Source organism: Bos taurus, chromosome 29 (assembly GCF_002263795.3).
Source record: "Bos taurus isolate L1 Dominette 01449 registration number 42190680 breed Hereford chromosome 29, ARS-UCD2.0, whole genome shotgun sequence".
NCBI classification, from domain to species: domain Eukaryota; kingdom Metazoa; phylum Chordata; class Mammalia; order Artiodactyla; family Bovidae; genus Bos; species Bos taurus.
In genome coordinates, this window is record NC_037356.1 from 31,385,785 (window position 1) to 31,408,942 (window position 23,158).

Sequence of the window (23,158 nt, forward strand, 5' to 3'; positions counted from 1 at the left end):
GACTCTTGCATCTTCCCATGTATAGAAAAGCACTAAATTCCTTATCTTGGGATATCTAGTTTTCTTTAATTAACAGCAATCTTTTGATATTCCCAACTATCTTCCCTTTGTTGCAAAACTTCTATATAGCATGGTTGCCCCCTTGCCTCATCAGACCAGTTCTATCAGAGTTACTAGAGATGTTTGCCTCCTGGACTTGAAGTCCTAAAATTTCCTGCCGAGTAAAACATTACTTTCAACATTTAGGTTGTGAATACTTTTTTAAGTTGATGATACCTAGTGCAAAGATTTTCTTTAGGGTGATGGGAAAGGAAAAAACCACAGTTATCTACAAGCAAACACAGAATTCTGATGTCTCTGAAAAACCAAAATCTATCCTCTTGAAAGCTGCCATTCTCTAATCCTCATTTGATGTGAGCTGCATATACAGACTGCACAGCGTTATTAGTAACAGCACATATTTTGTAATCATATATACTGACCTTGGGCTTCCCAGGTGGCACTAGTGGTAAAGAACCTTCCTGTCAATGCAGGAGATCTAAGAGACGTGGGTTTGATCCGCAGGAGATCTAAGAGACGTGGGTTTGATCCCTGGGTCAGGAAGACGCCCTGGAGGAAGGCATGGCAACCCATTCCATTATTCTTGCCTGGAGAATCCCATGGACAAGAGGAACCTGCTGGGCTACAGCCCATGGGGTCACAAAGAGTTGGACATGACTGAAGCAACTTAGCGTGTAGGCACGCACGCATCCTGACTTTACTCTTTTCTAGCTGTGTGATCTTAGGAGGAGTATCAAATTACTCTTTTCTTCTTCTTCTGTAAATAATACTGATACCTGCTTTTGAGTGTGTTGTGAGGATTAAATGAGATTATATACATCAAAAGCTTAGAACAATGTCTAGCAAACAGAAGTCTGTGCACGTGTGCTCAGTCATGTCTGACTCTTTGCAATCCCATGGACTGTAGCCTGCCAGGCTCCTCCATCCATGGGATTTCCCCGGCAAGAATACTGGAGTGGATTGCTATTTCCTTCTCCAGAGGCGCACTTATTAAACTGAAGCTTTTATTATTATTCACATTGCATCTGCTTATGGAGACATATAGGAGTCAATTGATTCATTTCCATTATCCAGCGATAACATTTCTTCTGTACTTCTAGCAACACTGCCTTCCCAGACATGAATTTTATATTCTAAATTGTTGTGAGGGGGAACCCACACAATTCAAATTATTTCGTGCCATTAAAGTCCTTATGTTGTAAATGATGGGCAATCAAATCTCACGCCTCAAAGACTAGGTTGATCGTTTAAAAGTCTCCATTCTTTCTAAATGCGGGTCCTCCATGGCAGATGGTGCTGTCAGTGATATAGTGTCCTTCCTACAATGAGCAAGGATGGTTTAATAGGGCCTTACCTTTACAAAGCAATTTCCCTTCTAGTTAAGAGTGTGTGCTCAGAAGTCAAATTATGCAACTTATAGCCCAGCTCCTTCATTTACTTATTGTTTAACCTTGGATGAGTTATTAAGTTTCACTTATCCTTAGCTTCTCCAGCAGAGAAATGGAGATAGTAACAGCAATTACCCCTATGTATTGTGGATGTGTTCAATGAAATAATGAGAAGCCTTTAGCTCTATTTGGCACATAGTTTTGCCACTAATTTCTTAGCAGTTATAACTTTATGTTTACCCAGTGTCTATTTCTGTGTGCCCTGTTTATGGTATAAAGGCTGCTGGAGGCTGATAGTTTACATCACAAGAGGGTAATGACTCCATTGATGCTTTTAAGAAAACACTAGAATACCTTCCTTACAAACTTATTGGTAAGGTTATAAGTTGGTTGTAAGTTGGGTAACAAAATATTATTACCAACTGTGAAGGAAACAGCGAATTTCTATGACACCAGCAGATGACTGTAGGTCCAATTCATGACATCACAGAGGTTTCATTTACTAATTTAATGGTTACCTGGTAACTGCAGACAGGCTGTGGAGTCTCAACCTGGTTTTATCTCTTCTCCTCGATAACAAAAGGTTGCTATTGGGGACTGTTGTTTCAAGACCCTCTCAGCTTACAGAGTAAGGGAGTCTATGTGTGCACACTAACCCCTCTTACATATACACATATCTGTAACTATCTGCATAGATTGTGCTAGAGGGGGTCATAGTGATGCCTTGAATTCTAGTCCATTCCCACGTGGATCATTCTAGCCTCTTACTGTTGCAGGAAAGGAGGACCCCTTCCAGGGTCTGAGAGTGGTCTCTTGTCTAACACTTGGAAATGGATTATCAGAGAAGACACCCGTGCTGACAAAGCAGGAACTATCAGCAAAGGGGGCCCAGATGGAGAACAGCAGCGTGAGGGAGCCCAGAAGGACTGCTCTGCCATGTGGCTTGCAGTCTCAGGTTTTATGATAATGGGGTGAGTTTCTGGGTTGTCTTTGGCCAATCATTCTGACTCAGGGTCTTTCCTGGTGGCACTCAGCCAACATAGATTCCATCAAGATGAGGAGGATTCAGGGAGGTTAGTAGGAAATAGGGACTGGAGTCTCCTCTCTCCTTTTGACCTTCCGTGAATTTTCCTGGTGGGTGGTAGCTTATCAGTTCTGCCTTGCTTATCAGGACCTCCTGCTGTAAGATAGAAAACTCATGTAAGTGGCTACTATGGTGCCTGGCCAGGAACGCTGGTTTTTGTCAGTGGTTCCCCTATTATTGTTCTCTGGTGGCTCAGATGGTAAAGAATATGCCTACAATGCAGGAGACACGAGTTTGATCCCTGGGTCAGGATGATTCCCTGGAGGAGGAAATGGCAACCCCCTCCTCCTCCCCAGTATCCATGCCTGGAGAATTCCATAAACAGAGGAGCCCAGCAGGCTACAGTCTGTGGGGTTGCAAAGAGTCAGACATGACTGAGCGACTAACACTTTCACTTTCCCCTGTTATTAATATTACTTAATATTATCCTTGCTTATCAGCAGAGACATTACTTTGCCAACAAAGGTTCGTCTAGTCAAGGCTATGGTTTTTCCTGTGGTCATGTATGGATGTGAGAGTTGGACCGTGAAGAAGGCTAAGCACCGAAGAATTGATGCTTTTGAACTGTGGTGTTGGAGAAGACTCTTGAAAGTCCCTTGGACTGCAAGGAGATCCAACCAGTCCATTCTGAAGGAGATCAGCCCTGGGATTTCTTTGGAAGGAATGATGCTAAAGCTGAAACTCCAGTACTTTGGCCACCTCATATGAAGAGTTGACTTATTGGAAAAGACTCTGATGCTGGGAGGGATTGGGGGCAGGAGGAGAAGGGGACGACAGAGGATAAGATGGCTGGATGGCATCACTGACTCGATGGACATGAGTCTCAGTGAACTCCGGGAGTTGGTGATGGACAGGGAGGCCTGGCATGCTGCGATTCATGGGACCGCAAAGAGTTGGACACGACTGAGCGACTGATCTGATCTGATTTATAAGTAACCTCTACTTCATCAGTGAGTAACCTGGCTCTTACCATCTGCTATCATTTTAATTGTTCAGTTCAAATGCAGATGTATGGCAGTATCAGAACTGTTCATCTGGACCCCTGAGGGAACATCTTTATCAACTGGACATGAATGCTTATGTAGTCTCTGTTGACTTTAATCTTACAGACACCATTTCCAGTTACATAGGTCAGCACCTTTTCCCTCATCTCCTTCAGCAAGGTGTTCCATGTATTCATAATAAAGTTAGGTTGTTTTGTCAGGTTCTGTATTCCATCCTGATATCCTATGACCTCCTTCATGAATTTCTAAAATATTTACATACAATGAGGCTCACTCTTTTTTAAAAAAAGTTAAGAGTTACATTTTATTCGGTGGAAATTTTTAGGACTTCAAGCCTGGGCTTGGCGTCTCAAGTAGCCCTGAGAAACTGCTCTGGTATGTACAGGTGGTGGGGGCTGAGGGAGCTGGGGGCCACTAGAATATATAGGAGTTTTGCAACAAAGCAAATAATATCTCATTTTGTGGATATACCATAGTTTGTTTATTCATTTACCTATCGAAAGACATAATTGTTGCTTTATTTCTTTCATATTATAGATAAAGCTGCTACAAACATTCATATGCAAACTTTTTTGTGTACATATAAGTTCTGTATCCCAGCTTTATTGAGATATAATTGAAATGTCATATTGCATAAGTTTAAGGTGTAAAAGTGTTGATTTCATACACATATATATTGCAAAATGATCACCACCCTAATGTTACCTAACGCCTGCATCATATCACATTATCACCATTTCTTTTTGTAAAAAAAGATCCTAAATGTAAAAACATTTAGGATCTACTCTCTTGCTAACTTGCAAGTATATAATACAGTGTTATTAGACATAATCACTATGCAGTACATTAGAGTCTCCAGAACTTATTCATCCTGTAAAAAGAAGTTAGTACTCTGACCACCATCTTGATACGGAGCAGGACCCTATGGGGATCCTGAGCACAAAAGTCTTCCTGTGCCTCCCATTTCTTAGATTACAGGAAATAAGCTTCATTCAGCCTCCATGACCTTCCCTCAAGCAGTTGTTAAATTAGGGAAGGAAGGGGATTCCAGTCAAAGGAAAAACAGTCAAGAAAACAAATAGTGCAGTCTTGGGACAGGGTCTTGGTTCTCCATCAGGTGATACAAGAAATAATATCTCCCAGATGTTTTGCAAATACTGAAACCCACACCAGGTGGGAGAAGTAAACAGTTAACAACAAAACACTGCCCACAAGTATGCAGACCCCAGACCATTTGGAACCAGAACGTTGATGATGCTGATTTCTGATTACCTCACCACCAACCAATCAGAACAATGTCCACAAACCGACCACACCCTCTTTGAACCATATAAAAAATCTTCACACCCCTCTCCAGGTCAGGACACACAGTTTTGAGGGCTAATTCTTGTTGTGGGCCCCTTTCCCTGGCAACACAATAAAGCTATTCTTTTCTAGTTCACCCAAAACTGTCTCTGAGATTTAATTCAGTGTCAGGGTACAGAGGCTGGATTTATTCTCCCCCTTTGCCAGCTCTCACACCAGCCTAGCCCCTGCTAACTACCATTCTGGTCTCTGTTTCTGTAATTGGGCTTTTTAGGTTCTGTATATATGTGATATTCTACTTTGTCTTTCCCTGTGTGACTTATTTCACTTAGCCTTAACACTTCTTTCAAAGTTCATCCATACAGGATTTAAAATCAGTTGTGTGAAAAGCTAGAAGTGCATTGTCTGCATCTGGTGGCAAGACTGTTTATCTCGGAAATAAATTGCACACTGGACCCCACAGCAGCTATACAGTTTGCGTTCTTATCAGCAGTGATTGATAGTTCTTGTTGCTCCACATCTTTGCCAACTAGGATCGTTAGTTTGTTTGTTTGTTTGTTTGTTTTTCCCAAAACTCTAGCTATTTAGGTATGTACTAGATTCTCATTGTTTTAATTTGTAATTCCCTATGCAAAGAGTTGACTCATTGGAAAAGACTCCGATGCTGGGAGGGATTGGGGGCAGGAGGAAAAGGGGACAACAGAGGATGAGATGGCTGGATGGCATCACTGACTTGATGGACGTGAGTCTGAGTGAACTCTGGGAGTTGGTGATGGACACAGAGGCCTGGTGTGCTGTGATTCATGGGGTCGCAAAGAGTCGGACATGACTGAGCAACTGAACTGAACTGAACTGAATGACAAATGATGTTAAGAAGCTTTTCATATGCTTAATTTCTATCTGTATATTTTCTTTGGTGAAGTATCTGTCAAACTATTCCCCATTTTTTAATTGTTTTGTTAGTTTATTTTTTATTTATTTGTTTTAAAATTACTTCATATATTTTGAATGTCTTTTATCAAATGTGTGTTTTGTAAATATTTTCTCCCAGTTTGTGGCTTTCTTTCCATTTTCTTAATAGTGTCATTCTTAGAGTAGAAGGTTTTAATTATTATACAGTCCAACTTTCTATTCTTAGAAGAGTCATAGTTTTGATGTTACATCTAACAACTCACTACCAAATCTAAGGCAACTTAAGTTTTCTCCTGTTAGTTTTTTTTTTTTTTTTTTTAAGTTTTGTAGTTTTCACTTTGCATTTAGGTCTAAGATCTATTTTCAGTTAATATTGGGAAATGTGTAAAGTTTGTTCTAAGTTCTTTTTTTTTTTCTTTTTTGCAAATGGATGTTCAATTATCCCAGCACTGCTGGATGAAAGACTATCCTTTCTTCATTCAATTGCCTTTGTGTTTTTGTTAAAGATAAATTGACTATATTTTTTAATATAGTCAACTTTTGGGGGGCCTCTCTTCTATCCCATTAATCCACATGCCCCTTTTTTTTTTCTGATGCCATACTATCTTGAGTATAGTATTTTTGTAGTAAGTCTTGGAAATAGATAATATGAACCCTTCATCTTTGTTTTTCTCTTGCAGTATCTGTTGGGCTGTTCTAAATCTTGTGCCTTTCCACATAAATTTTAGAAACAGGTTGCCAATATCTGAAAAATATATTATTGGGATTTTCATTAAAATTTTGTTGAATATAGAGTTGGAAAAAGTTGGCATCTTAACAATATTAAAACTTTCCAATCCATGAACATGGAATATCTCTCCACGTTTTTAGATCTTCTTTGATTTTTTCATTATAATTTTATAATTTCCTGCATATAGACCTTGTATTAAATATAGGCTTAAGTATTTCATGGCTTTATTTTTATTGTAATGTTAATGTTTTGTTTTTATTCAAATTTCAATAGCTAATTGTCAGTATATAGGAAATAAATTGACTTTCATATGTTAAACTTGTATTCTGCAACCTTATTTTCCATGTATGTTTATAAGTTCCAGGAGTTGCTTTTTGTTTCTGCTTTGGAATTTTCTACATAGAAAATCATGTCAGTTTTATTTCTTCCTTTCCAATCTTTCTGTCTCCTTTTTTGTCTAATTGCACTAGCTAGAAATTCCAGTATATTAATAAATATAAATAGAGTGGACATCTTTGCCTTGATCTTGATCTTAGGGGAAAAGTGTCCAACTGATGTGATAAAATGAATTTTTCTTCTTAAGCTAGTTGATATATTGGATGACATTGATTAAATTTCAAATGAAGAATGAGCCTTGCATCCCTGGATTTAATTCAACTTAACGTTGTCTATTATTTATTTTGTATATTGTTAAACTTAATTTGCTGTTATTGTGTTGAGGACTTGTACATTTCTATTCATGAGTAATATTGCTGTGTGGTCTTCCTTTCTTATAATGTCTTCATCCATTTGGGCATTAAGGTAATACTGGTCTTGTAAAATGAGTTAGGAAGTGTATCTTCTGTATTTTCTGGCAGATATTATTGAGAGTTGATGTAGTTTTTTGTTTGAATGTTTGGTATAATTCATTAGTACTTTCTTCTTTTTTGAAGAATTGTGTGTCTATTTTTAAAAAGTTCTTATTCAATTTCTTTAGTGGCTATAGACATATTATGATCATTTACTTTTCTTTCTGTGAGTTTTGATTGTATCTTTCAATAAATTTCTCCATTTGATTAAAGTTATCAAATTCATAAAGTTGTCACATATGCATAAAGTTGTCATAATATTACCTTATTATCCCTATAATGTCCATGAGATCAATAGTAATATCTCATTTTTCATTTTTAGTATTAATAACTTGTGTCCAGCTAGTGGTCCATCAATACTATTGATATTTTGAAAGAATTCATCCTTTGGTTTCCTTGTTTTCCTCTATTGATTTCCTGTTTTCAATGTCATTGATTTTATTTTTTTACTATTGAAAGTCCTTGAAAAAGGCATATTTTGTGTGAACCATGCTGGGGTTCAGAATGATGATTTTCATTTGCAAATTTAGTTTTTGTTTTTGTCAAAGATCTGTAGATAACACATTTTTAATAAACATGTATTTCAACAAAATTTATGTTCAAACATGGAACATTATAAAAAGACTATTTACTAGGCCACAAAAATTTCTTCACCCAAAAACAAAAATTGAGATTATCTTCAATGGCCATAACAGAATTAGTAATAACACAGTTTAAGATATAACAACATGGTAAAGTAATTAGCCTCCAATTAAAATAAATAAATTTTTTAAATATATTAAAAAAAGAAATAACAAGAGAAAACTATATAAATTTTATTTTTTATTTATTTTTTTTTCAGATGACAAGTAATTTTTTATTTCTCTTATATAAAATTTTTTCTTGAGGCTTTCTTTTTTTTTTAATTAATTTTATTTTGTTTTTAAACTTTACATAATTGTATTAGTTTTGCCAAATATCAAAATGAATCTGCCACAGGTATACATGTGTTCCCCATCCTGAACCCTCCTCCCTCCTCCCTCCCCATACCATCCCTCTGGGTTGTCCCAGTGCACCAGCCCCAAGCATCCAGTATTGTGCATCGAACCTGGACTGGCATCTCATTTCATACATGATATTTTACATGTTTCCATGCCATTCTCCCAAATCTTCCCACCCTCTCCCTCTCCCACAGAGTCCATAAGACTGTTCTATACATCAGTGTCTCTTTTGCTGTCTCGTACACCGGGTTATTGTTACCATCTTTCTAAATTCCATATATATGCGTTAGTATACTGTATTGGTGTTTTTCCTTCTGGCTTACTTCACTCTGTATAATAGGCTCCAGTTTCATCCACCTCATTAGAGTTGATTCAAATGTATTCTTTTTAATGGCTGAGTAATACTCCATTGTGTATATGTACCACTGCTTTCTTATCCATTCATCTGCTGATGGGCATCTAGGTTGCTTCCATGTCCTGGCTATTATAAACAGTGCTGCGATGAACATTGGGGTACACGTGTCTCTTTCCCTTCTGGTTTCCTCAGTGTGTATGCCCAGCAGTGGGATTGCTGGGTCATAAGGCAATTCTATTTCCAGTTTTTTAAGGAATCTCCACACTGTTCTCCATAGTGGCTGTACTAGTTTGCATTCCCACCAACAGTGTAAGAGGGTTCCCTTTTCTCCACACCCTCTCCAGCATTTATTATTTGTAGACTTTTGGATCGCAGCCATTCTGACTGGTGTGAAATGGTACCTCATAGTGGTTTTGATTTGCATTTCTCTGATAATGAGTGATGTTGAGCATCTTTTCATGTGTTTGTTAGCCATCTGTATGTCTTCTTTGGAGAAATGTCTATTTATATCTTTGGCCCATTTTTTGATTGGGTCATTTATTTTTCTGGAGTTGAGCTGTAGGAGCTGCTTGTATATTTTTGAGATTAGTTGTTTGTCGGTTGCTTCATTTGCTATTATTTTCTCCCATTCTGAAGGCTGTCTTTTCACCTTGCTAATAGTTTCCTTTGATGTGCATAAGCTTTTAGGGTTAATTAGGTCCCATTTGTTTATTTTTGCTTTTATTTCCAATATTCTGGGAGGTGGGTCATAGAGGATCCTGCTGTGATGAATGTCAGAGAGTGTTTTGCCTATGTTCTCCTCTAGGAGTTTTATAGTTTCTGGTCTTACATTGAGATCTTTAATCCATTTTGAGTTTATTTTTGTGTATGGTGTTAGAAAGTGTTCTAGTTTCATTCTTTTACAAGTGGTTGACCAGATTTCCCAGCACCACTTGTTAAAGAGATTGTCTTTAATCCATTGTATATTCTTGCCTCCTTTGTCAAAGATAAGGTGTCCATATGTGCGTGCATTTATCTCTGGGCTTTCTATTTTGTTCCATTGATCTATATTTCTGTCTTTGTGCCAGTACCATACTGTCTTGATAACTGTGGCTTTGTAGTAGAGCCTGAAGTCAGGTAGGTTGATTCCTCCAGTTCCATTCTTCTTTCTCAAGATCGCTTTGGCTATTCAAGGTTTTTTGTATTTCCATACAAATTGTGAAATTATTTGTTATAGCTCTGTGAAGAATACAGTTGGTAGCTTGATAGGGATTGCATTGAATCTATAAATTGCTTTGGGTAGTATATTCATTTTCACTATATTGATTCTTCCAATCCATGAACGTGGTATATTTCTCCATCTATTAGTGTCCTCTTTGATTTCTTTCACCAGTGTTTTATAGTTTTCTATATATAGGTCTTTAGTTTCTTTAGGTAGATATATTCCTAAGTATTTTATTCTTTTTGTTGCAGTGGTGAATGGAATTGTTTCCTTAATTTCTCTTTCTGTTTTCTCATTATTAGTGTATAGGAATGCAAGGGATTTCTGTGTGTTGATTTTATATCCTGCAACTTTACTATAGTCATTGATTACTTCTAGTAATTTTCTGGTGGAGTCTTTAGGGTTTTCTAATTGATATCTTATCTTTTCTTTGCTTTGCTTGGTCTTAATTTGCTCCTTCTCTAGTTTCATAAGATGGAAGTTTGGGTTATCTATTTTGGATTTTTTTTAATTAATTTATTTCTGTTTATTTTTTTCTAGTGTGCATTCAATACTGTGTGTTTTTCTCTAAGCACTACCTTTGATACATCCTAAAGATTTTGATAAGTTGTATTTTCATCTTCATTAAACTGTTTTAAAATTTCTCTTGAGGCATATTTATCCATTTGAAATTTAGAAGTGTGCTGTTGTTTTCTAAATATTTGCAGATTTTCTAGTTACCTTTCTGTTATTTGGGGCTTCCCTGATAGCTCAGTTGGTAAAGAATCCACCTGCAATGCAGGAGACCCCAGTTTGATTCCTGGGCCAGGAAGATTCACTGGAAAAGGGATAAGCTACCCACTCCAGTATTCTTGGGCTTCCCTTGTGTCTTAGCTGGTAAAGAATCCACCTGCAATGAGGGAGACTTAGGTTCGATCCCTGGGTTGGGAAGATCCCCTGGAGAAGGGAAAGGCTACCCGCTCCAGTATTCTGGCTTGGTGAATTCCATGGACTATATAGTCCATGGGGTTGCAAAGAGTCAGACAGGACTGAATGACTTTCACTTTAACTTTCTGTTATTTATATCCCATTTAATTCCATTGTTGTCTAAGGATAACTTTTTCTAATTTCTATTCTTTAAAATAGTTTAAGATATGTTTTATGGTCTGGTCCAGAACATGGTCCACACCATCAGTAAATGTTCCATGAAAGCCTGAGAAGAATGTGTAGCTAGCAACTGTTATGTGGAGAATTCTATAAATATCAAATAACTCAAGTTGGTTGGTAGTACTCCTTAGATCAATTATATTTTTACTAATTTTCTGCATACTTAACATATCAATTACTGAAAGACAAATGAAACTCAGTATATTTCAAATATAGCCAGGAAAGTCACTCTATTTCTCATCTTTTCCCTATAAGAAAGGTAGCTTTATTCTCCCTTCTGATTTTCTTTAAGATTTCTCTCTGCCTTTGATTTTTCTCCTTGATTTTCCACTTCTAGGAATATGGTATTGTTAGACATGTTTTGTGGAGAAGGCAATGGCACCCCACTCCAGTACTCCTGCCTGGAAAATCCCATGGATGGAGGAGCCTGGAAGGCTGCAGTCCGTGGGGTCGCTGAGGGTCAGACATGACTGAACAGCTTCACTTTCACTTTTCACTTTCATGCACTGGAGAAGGAAATGGCAACCCACTCCAGGGTTCTTGCCTGGAGAATCCCAGGGACAGGGGAGCCTGGTGGGCTGCCGTCTATGGGGTCACACAGAGTCGGACACGACTGAAGTGACTTAGCAGCAGCAGCAGCAGACATGTTTTGGGTATTTATTCCACTTTGGGTTCTTTGAGATCTTGGCTCTGTGGTTTAGCATTTGTAATCAGGTTTGGAACATTCTCAGATATTGTTTCCCTGGAGAAGGAAATGGCAACCCACTCCAGTACTCTTGCCTAGAAAATCCCATGGACAGAGGAGCCTGGTGCAGGCTACTGTCTATGGGGTCACAAAGAGTCAGACACGACTGAGCAACTTCACTTTCACTTTCACTTTTCAGATATTGTTGCTTTAAATATTCTTTCTTTTCCTTCTAGCATGCTAATTAAGTGTGTGTTACACTTTCTGAAATTGTCCCATGGTTCTTAATATTCTTTCTCTTTGCATTTTAGTTCAAGATGTTCTACTGACCTGTGTTCAAGATCATGAATTCTCTCTTCAGCTCTGCCCACTCTACTGATGAACCCATAAAAGACATTATTCTTTCTGTTATGGTGTTTTTCATTTCTAGCAATTCTTTTTGGGTATTTCTTCATGCTTTCCTCTCTCTGCTCACATCACCCATCTGTCAGGGGTATGTACAATGTTTGTAAATGCCAGATGCTTCAGATTCTTCTGGTGTTCTAGTTTTTGTCTCCACTCTGAACATATGCTTCCCCAAGAAATCTTCCTCAGACAGAGTCTGTATAAGGGATTTGCTGCAAGATTCATCTTAACCTGAAACAGGCTTTAATGTTCAGCCTATTCCAATGACATTTGGGGGACCTGGACTTAAAAAAACTGATCTAGTGGCCATAATACCCAAATTAGAAGCAGCCCAGTGAATAGATTACTTGGTTCCGAAAATTAAAACCTTTGTCTTTTTTTTCACTGTTAAACTGTAAGAACGTTTAACTTTGGCTGTTCATATTCTCATTTTAATACCTTTATAAAAACTGCTACTTTTAAAAACCAAAGTAAAAAAAAAATCCCATAATATGATTGGGGGTAAAGAAAGGAGAATACAGAGATATACAATAGCAGAATTGTTTTAAAGTCTTCCAGACAATGAGCAGCAGAAAGAAAATTTTCTTAAAGTCTTCTGAATGTCTTTAGGTAGGGTGTTTAAATTAATTCTCTCACCAACAATATACCAGAGGCAGTAGTAATTTATGATACATTGTATTAGACAGAAATAGTGAACTAGGAAACAGATTCCATTCATGTCCATTCACTCAACAAATATTTACCAAGTGATTTCTATTTGCCAGGCGTTGTGAAGTGCTGTTACTAACTCATCCTGTGAAATTATGCAAATAATTTTATTTTTTTGAGTTTCAGTTCTGTAACACAGAACAAGGAGAATTATATTTGCCCACAGCTCTTATTTTGAGGTTCAAATGAGCTAGTAATTGTGGATGTCATTTGAAAAACATATAACAGACTGTAGTTGTATTTATTTACTTTATTTAAACTAAATACAGTTTATACACATTATAAACGTATGTGTGTAGACACGTTGGTTTATGTGTATTCCATTCATTCTTATTTCCAAGTTTCCTTATATTATCTTTCCTCATGGGGAAAAAAAAAAAAAAGCTCAGTCTTCCTAGTTAGGTTTTCTGATCCATCCTCTTAGAACTTCTGACTTAATTTCACAAAAGTAAATCTGTATCTAGATAAAATCTTGCTAGTGTCTAACATTTTAGATATGCAGATTTTACTGTCAGATTTTAGTGCAGATGGAAAAGGTGAGCCAAAGAAGTGACTAAATCAAGGGAAGGACTTAAAGGATGTGACAAATCCATACAGCCACCTTCCTGTGAAAAGCACAGACCCTTGAGGTCTACGATTAATAACAATAACCTCAGGTCTTAGACCATACTGCTCCTACTTCTCTGAGCTATTTGTGGAGGGTACCAAGCTGCAGCCACCATCTCCTCCCCATGGCATTATTTCTTGGTTTACCGTAAAGGCATTACACAGAGAGACTGATTTGTCTATATCCACTTTCCTCACATGGAAAGAACTCTCCAGCCAGCGTTCTGTCCCTAATTTCCACCCATTATGCTTACTGGAGCAATACGCTATGCTGTCCAGAGTAGATAAAACCCGGAGACTCTCTCTGTATTATGCTCATCAAATGATTGAGATATAAATTAAGCTCTAAGCACAGCAAATGACTAGCTGCAATGTGCATTGGGTTATCATAATATACCAAATCTCTCTTTCTCCCAGAACCTCAGACATTCTGCACAGCTAGCTTCCTCAGAAGAAGTCGGATGATGTACTGCAGGGGGTATCTAAACTTTAAGAAAAAGTGTTTGCCTGACTTCCTGGAGGCTAGTAACAAATTCTGCTCTGTTTTCATTTCAGCTTTCCCCTTTGCACTGGAGCCCCTCTAGGGCATGTTTTAAATGTCATTCAGAAATTAAGAGCACCAGACCCGCTGGGTGAAAAGGAAGAATATTGAAGAAAGAAAAAAATAATGTGAAAAAAAGTCAACCCTTCTTAGAAACAGAAAAAGTAATTTGCCACTTAATTGTTATCCTAGAGAAAAAAAAAATAAGAATTTTAAAATAAAGTCATTGGACAAAAACTATAGAATTTGTCATGTAAAATAGTGAAATCTTGGGGAAAACAAACAAGAAATGGGTGACAGTGATAGATTATTTTTACAAAGTGTAAAGATCAGAAATACCATTCCCTTGATTTTTATTTGTCCTTCACATCATGTAATGAAACTATAGAAAAACAGATTGAACACCCCTGGTTCCAACCTTGATTTTGTCATTGTTGGAATTGGGGGCCCCTTGCTGTTGAGTTAAATTCTCTTTATTTTGCACTACAACAAGTACTAATTGAGGGAAAGAACAAATGGTATCTGGTTATGTCAGAGATAGAAGATGATTTATGGCAAAATTGGTATCAATTAGAATTAATTAGTAAAACAGCTTATTGATGATAATAGTAACAACATGCAGAGAAGGCAATGGCACCCCACTCCAGTACTCTTGCCTGGAAAATCCCATGGACGGAGGAGCCTGGTGGGCTACAGTCCATGGGGCCGCTAAGAGTCGGACACGACTGAGCGACTTCACTTTCACTTTTCACTTTCATGCATTGGAGAAGGAAATGGCAACCCACTCCAGTGTTCTTGCCTGGAGAATCCCAGGGACGGGGGAGCCTGGTGGGCTTCCATCTCTGGGGTCACACAGAGTTGGACACGACTGACATGACAGCAGCAGCAGCAGTAACAACATGAAGTCATAGTTGACTTTTTTTCCCCTAAAAAATGATACACCAGAGGGAAGAAAGTATAACATCCTGTAGAGATAAAATTAATACCTTGAAGATGATGAATCTAAAATAATCCCCTTAGAATCCACATATGTGTGTTAACAATAAACGATATTTGGTTTTTCTCTACCTGACTTATTTCACTCTGTAGGACTCTAGGTCCATCTCCATCTCTACGAATGGTATTTTTGCAGGGCGGGAATAGAGACTCAGACATAGAGAACAGATGTGTGGATGGGGCTCAGGGCGAATGAATCAGGAGATTGGGATTGACCATATATACACTACTATGTGTAAAATAGATGGCTAGTGGGAACCTGCTCTAAAGCACAGGAAGCTCCGTTCAGTGCTCTGTCACGGCCTAGAGGGATGGGATGGGGCCGGGAGGTGGGAGGAAGGCACAAGACGGAGGCGATATATGTAGACATATAGACGATTCACTTTGTTGTAGAGCAGAGACTAGAATATTTTAAAGCAAATATATCCCAAGAAAAGAAAATCTTAAGAAACACCAAGAGAAATAAATAAATAAAGTAATCCCCTTAAAAATAGGTGAGTTTAAACAGCATAGTAGTTTGGGCTATTAGAAAGATATATTGAAAACTCTAAATCCATCCATCACAGCTGTGCTCACACTTTAACTCTGTGAGATCAATAGAAATGAAAGCGTTTCTCTCCACTATGCACATAGAGAAACGGAAACGAAGCTAAGAATCAAGACTGCATCTAGCTCTTCTGATTATCAGACTGCAGCTTTTTTTTTTTAATTTACATATATATATTATTGTCCTTGTTAAACATAGACACACACACACACACACACACATAAATGCACAGAAACCCAAAAGCACCTTTATTATTTGATACGATAATTCACATCCATGTGTAGACGATAGTGTCCCATTAACTAATGACCTTGAAGAAGCCTCTCCATCAGTCAGGGTACTCAACGATCAGTTTGGACTGAATAAACATAAATAAGATCTTTAATTAGGCTAGAGCTTTTAAAACAATGGAGGCAACAACAAACAACCATTCCAGGGTATTCACTGAGATAAATATTTTATGTGAGTTACGTCAATCCATTTTCATAAGGTTCCTGCGAGAAAGTGTTGTGATTCTTTCTATACAGATGAGAACAGTGATGTACAAAGAAATTAACTAGCATGTCACGGTGGTGGTTGTTTAGTCGCTTAGTTGCTTCTCTTTGTGACTCCATGGACTGCAGCCCACCAGTCTCCTACATTCACGGGATTTCCCAGGCAGGAATATTGGAATGGGTTGCCATTTCCTTCTCCAGGGGATCTTCCAGAGCCAGGGATCAAACCTACGTCTCCTGCATTGCAAGCGGATCCTTTACCATCTGAGCCCCTGGGTAAGCCCAGCACATCACAGTAGCATAGGTATTAAGTGCTGAACTGAGATTTGTGTCCATTTAGTTTTATGCCAGAACCGCTCTCTCAAATCCCACACTGCACTGCTGGGTCAGACCTGAGCTCTCCCACCTGAGCATTATGAATGCTTCCAGATACATACTCTTTGCATTAAAATAAGCCTCCTTGCAGGGTATTGGTCCTGAAAAAGGATGATGTATTTCTAGGAAACATTCTCCTACAGGAAACTGTGATACAGAGATTTCGAAAGGCAGTGTTGCTCTGGCTGAGGGCCAATTTTTGTGTGTCTTTCACTTAGAAATTATATATTTGCCTTTTAAAGTACTTTTAACTGGACAGAAGCACACAGATCAAAAGCATGCTGTTAGAGGTAAGGATTTAATTACAGATGCTGGATTCACATGCTGGTGCAGGCAGGAGCTATTCAAAAGGGACTCAAACCCCGAAGCCTGGGAGCTGACCTCCAGCTCCAGCTGCGGTTAAAATCACCGTTTTACAGAAAAGGCCAATAGCGGGACTCCAGTCACTCTGTACATCCTTCAGATAAACCTCTGTTGGTTCAAACCACACCAATGTAATTTAAGAAATATGTGGAGAAAAGAGAAAGATGAGATAGAAGTGGTGAGTCTAAGTTCCTCCCTTAGAGTCACTAGAACAAGCACTCCAAAGGCCCCAGAAAGGGCACTTCATTACCCACAGTTTGCATTTTGGTGGGGTGGGAGTTTATTAGGCAGCAGTGTTCTCAGAGCCCTCAAGATACCTACCAGCATTCTGGCTTTGTGAGTATTTGTTCTCCCTTGATTGAAGTTATCCAAACAGAAGTGAGAGAGTTCACATTCTAAACTTAAGCTCCAAAAGACCTTGACACATTTTGCTCCATGTCTGAGTAAAGAAGCTCTTGATACTGAAAAACGTAAAATATTTTTGGACTTCCCTGGTGGCTCAGACAGTAGAGAATCTGCCTGCAAATTCAGGAGATGTGGGTTCGATCCCTGAGTTGGGAAGATCCCTTGGAGAAGGGAATGGCAACCCACTCCAGTATTCTTTCCTGGAGAATTTCACGGACAGAGGAGACTGGCTGGCCACACAGTGCATGGAGTCTCAAGAGCTGGATAAGACGTGGGTACTGAACAACAACAAAATTAAAGTAAAATCAAAATTGAAAGGAGCTTTCAGTGGAAATTCATCAGTTTTATCCCTGAATTTATTCACACATCCTTTCAGTATCAGAGTTACATATTTCCACCACACCTAGTCTTGTTTCAGGCTCTGGAATTAGAAATTTCCACAGGTGAGGGAACTTCTCTGAGAGATCTGGCGGCCTTGAAGTTGACCTTGTGTGAGATTTCAACCATATAGCTGAAGATGGATTGATAAATCCTAATTAGATGAGACCAATAGGGAGAAGATGGGATGAGAACCATCTGTGTGATTTAGGATTGGTGTAAGCACTTGAAAGGAGCTGGTTCTAGTTCCCAATAATACACCCAGTGAGATAAACAAAACTGTGTATGGAGAAGGCATAAAATGCATAAAAGTGATCCAACAGCAAAGGGATGCCTGAGAACAGGGAAAACTACTTCAGTTTCCAGAATCCAAGTTCCTGGACTCGGTTCAGAAGTATGACTCTTATTTTCAGCCTGTGGGCTATCACCCAGGCAGGAGGAGTCAACAGAGTAACTGGCAGCCTGGCATTTGATCAGCTGAGTTGCTTCGTGTGTGGAGTAGGTAAAAGATACAGATAGAGTCCTACACAACAGAATGCACTGCTGCTGCTGAGGAATGATGTCTTCTGGCAATTCAGGGCCCCACGAACCATACAGAGGCAGGTCCCTCGACATTCTACTCTGTAAAGCTTCCTGTTTTTGCTCATATTCCATCCTTTTAATTGTCCTCACGTGGAAGTGCACTCGTGGCGCATTTTGCTACTGACATTAAGTCACATTTCTGAAACAGGGGATAAGAGAGTGACGTGACATACGCGTGCTAAGTCGCTTCAGTCATGTCTGACTCTGTGACTTTATCAACCATAGCCCCCAAGGCTGCTCTGTCCATGGGATTCTCCAGGCAAGAATACTGGAGTGGCTTGCCATTCCCTCCTTCAGAGGATCTTCCCCACCCAGTGATTGAACCTGCCTCTCTTAAGTCTCCTGCATCAGCAGGTGGGTTCTTTCCCACTAGCACCACCTGGGGAGCCCAGTGTGAGATGGAGCTCACGCAATTTTAGTTGCTTCTTCATCTATTTCTTGTTCTTCATTTCTCTTTATTAATTAACCAATAAGAAACCATTGAGCAATTTTCAGCAAGGGGATAATAGAATCAGATTCATGTTTGATGTGGGATATGGACATCAGATGGAGAAGGAAATGGCAACCCACTCCAGTATTCTTGCCTGGAAATCCCATGGACAGAGGAGCCTGACGGGCTACAGTCCGTAGGGTTGCACAGAGTTGAACACGACTGAAGCATGCATGTGTGGAGATCAGAGGGGTGAGGATGACAGGTGTGTTGAAGACAATTACTCTTAAAGCTTTTGGTATTAATGGCTGAATGGATGGTGATGCTCCTGACTGACGTAGGAAACCCTGGAGGAAGAAACCATGCATCGGGGGCCCCCAGCTTGATATTCCCATCAACACTGGAGAGCTCTTATGTCTCCCAAGTGTATACATCAGCCAGATAATAATATGGTCAGTTTGAGAACACAAGAAGAGTCAGAGCTAGAAACAGAAATTTGAGTCATCAGCATAGAGGTGTAAGTGAAGTTATGGACACAAAGAAGAATATGCTGAGAAATCTGATATGGGGAAGTTCTAAGCACAGGAAACAAGACAATTCTGTGGCAAAGAGCTGAAGTTCTGAGGCCAGAAGGTCTTTGTCTAAATTCTGACTCCTTCATACAGTAGCTGGGTGATCTCAACCTCTTAGTACCTCTCTGTTCCTCATTAGCAAAAATGGAGCTAATAACACTTATCCCCCAGGGCTCTGTGAGGATTAAATGAAGTAACACAGGTATACTTCTAAGAATAGTGCCCGTCCCCTAATAAGCACTGACCAAATGTTAGTTGCTTCTTTTACTGCGTCTTCTTGATTAGCATTATTATTTATTATCATCATCAATATTATCAGTATTAGGCAATTGAAAGTAAGACTGCAAAGGAGATATGTTTAACACAGAGATGGAAGCGATCAAATTGAGAAACAGTTGAAAAGAGAAGAGAGAGGAAGAATGAGGTCTTCTAAAAAGAAAGGAATAACTGGGCTCCAGAGCTTAGCTCAAGGTACTGGCCTCGGGTAGGAGGCAAGATATCTCCTCCCCTGTACCAGGAGGGGAGTGAAGTGAAGAGAAAGTGCTGTCATGTCCCAACTCTTTGCGATCCCATGGACTACAGCCCGCCAGGCTCTTCTGTCCATGGAATTCTCCAGGCAAGAATATTAGAGTGGGTAGCCATTCCCTTCTTCAGGGGATCTTCCTGACCCAGGGGCTGAACCTGGGTCTCCTGCATTGCAGGCAGATTCTTTACAGTCTGAGCCACCAGGGAAGCCCTAGGGGAAAGGAAGGACACAGAGGGAGCTCTCATCTGATAGCTTCTAGGCTCTTGTTTTTTTCAAACGTGAGAGTGAAATCGTCTCCTGAAAAAGAAGATCATCCGTGTTTATGTGTGTATGTGAGTGTGTGTGTACGTGCATGTGTGTGTGTAGGCAGGGGGAACAGGGAGGGAGGGGAAGATGTGGGTTGGGGGAGTGGCCAAGCCAGCCAAGCCTTTTAGGAACATGGAGACAGCCTGAAGGGTCAGGATGCAGGGAGGATGTGTGGACTTGGTGAAGTGTAACAGGAGCCTTGGCAATTCTGCAGGGCCACTTGAGGTGGGAAAGAATGAGTTTAAAGCTGAAGCAATGTGTTTTCTCTTACAGCTTCTTCTATCACATCTTGGTTTCAAGCTCAAACATAGTGGATGTTTGCATTCATTGGAGTTCGTGTTTTAACAAATAGGAATAATTAGTTAATAGGAGGGAAATAGGGGATTTCTAGTACTATTGAAATGATGGATGAGTGCAAGTTGGAAGAGGAGGAATGCGAAAGAATAAATGGGTGATGGTCAGAATGGCCATCATCAAAACGTCTACAAACAATAAGTGCTGGAGGGGGTGTGGAAAAAAGATACAAACAGGTACAGCCACTATGGAGAACAGTGTGGAGATTCCTTAAAAACTGAGAACAGAACTGCCATCTGACCCAGCAACCCCACTGCTGGGCACACACCCGAGGAAACCAGGAATGAAAGAGACACAGGCCCCCCAGTGTTCCCTGCAGCACTATTTGCAACAGCCGGGACAGGAAAGCAACCTAGGTGTCCACTGGCAGATGAATGGATAAAGAAGATGTGGCACAAAGACACAGCAGAATATTACTCAGCTATGGAAAGGAATGCATTTGAGTCAGTTCTAAGGAGGTGGATGAACCTGGAGCCTATGACATAGAGGGAAGTAGGTCAGAAAGAGAAAGACAAATACTGTGTATTAACGCATATGTAAGGATTTAGAAAGATGGTGCTGACGATCCTACAAGCAGGACAGCAATGGAGACGCAGGCATAAATTACAGAGTTTTGGACTCAGAGGGAGAAGGTGAGGGTGGGATGATTTGAGAGAATAGCGTTGAAACAGGTACATTACCACATGCAAAACAGATGACCAGCGCATGAAACAGGGCACCCAAAGCCCGTGCTCTGGGACAACCCAGAGGGATGGGGTGGGGAGGGAGGTGGAAGGGGGGATTAGGATATGGCAGGGGGACACATGTATACCCATGGCCAATTCATGTTGGTGTACGGCCAAAAAACCACCATGATATTGTAAAGTAATTATCCTCCAATTAAAATAAATAAATTTTTTAAATGGATAATAACCTAAAATAAATAAATGGGTGAGATCAAAGAGAAGGGCCCTGATGAAGTCCAGCAGTAACTCAATGAGATTACACCCATGAACAGAGAGCTGCACGACGGGCAGGCTGGAGTGGCAGAGGACACCTGGATTCAAGCTTTTGGAGAGAAACCACCGCACTCAGACTGTCTCTCTCCAACAATCTGAATCTTCTCTCCGAGGACCCTGTCCACTGTTCTCACTGATGCTGAGGGCATCTCTATACCAATGAGCAAACCAAACAAAATGCTCTTTATAACCACTGAGCTCATCCAGATGTCGTGTGACTGGTCACCTTTCTTTCTTGCTGTCAAACTACTAAATGGATGAGTCATACAAGCTGCTCTCATCTCTCTTTTCTTTCTTTGCCTCAGGAATCTTATTTCTATCCCCAGCCTTACAGAAACTCCATTCCCCCAATGTTACTGATTTTCTCTACCAAATCCAATAAGACTTTCCCAATAATCATCTTCCTTGAAGAAAAGTGTTTTGAGAAACAAAAAGTAAAGAGGATATTTCAGGTGGAAACCCAGCTTTAAAATAAAGGCAAGTATCCTGCCTGGGTTTTCCTCTAAGAATTTTAGAGTATCAGGTTTTATATTTAGGTCTCCAATCCATAAAAAAAAATAAAATAATGCCATTTTCAGCAACATGGGTGGATCTGGAGATTATCATAGTAGGTAAAGTAAGTCAGACAGAGAAAGACATATCACAGGACATCCCTTATCTGTGGAATTAAAAAAAAAATGATACAAACAAATTTATTTATAAAACAGACTCGCAGACTTAGAGAATGAATTTATTATTACCAAAGGGAAAAGATGGAGGGATGAATTGGGAGTTTGGGATGGACATATACACACTACCATATTTAAAATAGATAACCAATAAGGACCTACATATAGACAGTAATACTTCGCATTCACCTGATGCAAAGAACTGACTCATTGGAAAAGACCCTGATGCTGGGAAAGATTGAAGGCAGGGGGAGAAGGGGACAACAGAAGATGAGATGGTTGGATGGCATCACTGACTTGATGGACATGAGTTTGAGAAGTTCTAGGAATTGGTGATGGACAGGGAGGCCTGGCGTGCTGCAGTCCATGGGGTCACAGTCGGACACAACTGAGTGACTGAACGATATAACACAGGGAACTCTGCTCAATATTCTGTAATACTATAAATGGGAAAAGAATCTGAAAAAGAATGGATACATATATACGTGTAACAGAATCACTCTGCTGTACACCTGAAACTAACACAGCATTGTTAATCAACTCTCCTCCAACATAAAATAAAAATTAATAAAGTAAAAAATAAAGGTAAGTAAACAGAAGCAGTAACGGATGGTTCAGGGCACAATTCATTAAAGTTAAAATTGGAAAATAGGACAGAGGTGAAGCCAGTCAGCTTTTGCACACTAGGTCTTCCTATTAAGGCTTAATTCTATAGGCACTAGGAGAGTATTAAGAACTTTTTAGCAGAGGAATGGCATAGAGACTGTGCTATTTCAGGAAGATTAATCTGTTCAACATCAGAATAAATGGTTAGAATCTATGGATCTAGTTAGGAGGATTCATTTCCATTCAATAAGCATTTGTTGAGCTTTCGTATGGACATGTGCTGGTCATTGCCCCTTGACATGGCCCTGTGGACAAGCTGCATGCTGGCTCCAGGTATAAGACAAAGTAAATATAATATAACATATGTTCCTTTAGACATCACAATTTCAATCATGGGAGCTATGGGGGAGAACTTGGGATAAACACCTCTAATATAAGACATTACAGGAGATGTTTCAAACCAAAAATAATCACTAAATTTTCTGTACGTTTCAAGGAGCAATCAACTCATACCAACAGAAATGGTGGGTTGAGAGAAGGTCAGTGCAAGTGACAGGGCGAAGGTCTTGATGGAGGATGGCATATCAGCTGGGGGAAGTG

The 23,158-nt window shown here is 39.5% G+C and overlaps 1 long non-coding RNA gene across 1 annotated transcript; it reads left to right on the top strand.

Moving 5' to 3' along the window:
• Positions 1-1,991: 1,991 nt before the first annotated feature.
• Positions 1,992-14,232, top strand: LOC132344194 (uncharacterized). The gene is made up of 3 exons (XR_009493340.1): positions 1,992-2,076; positions 2,225-2,419; positions 13,973-14,232. It is a non-coding gene; the product is annotated as an uncharacterized lncRNA (long non-coding RNA).
• The last annotated feature ends 8,926 nt before the right edge of the window (positions 14,233-23,158 follow it).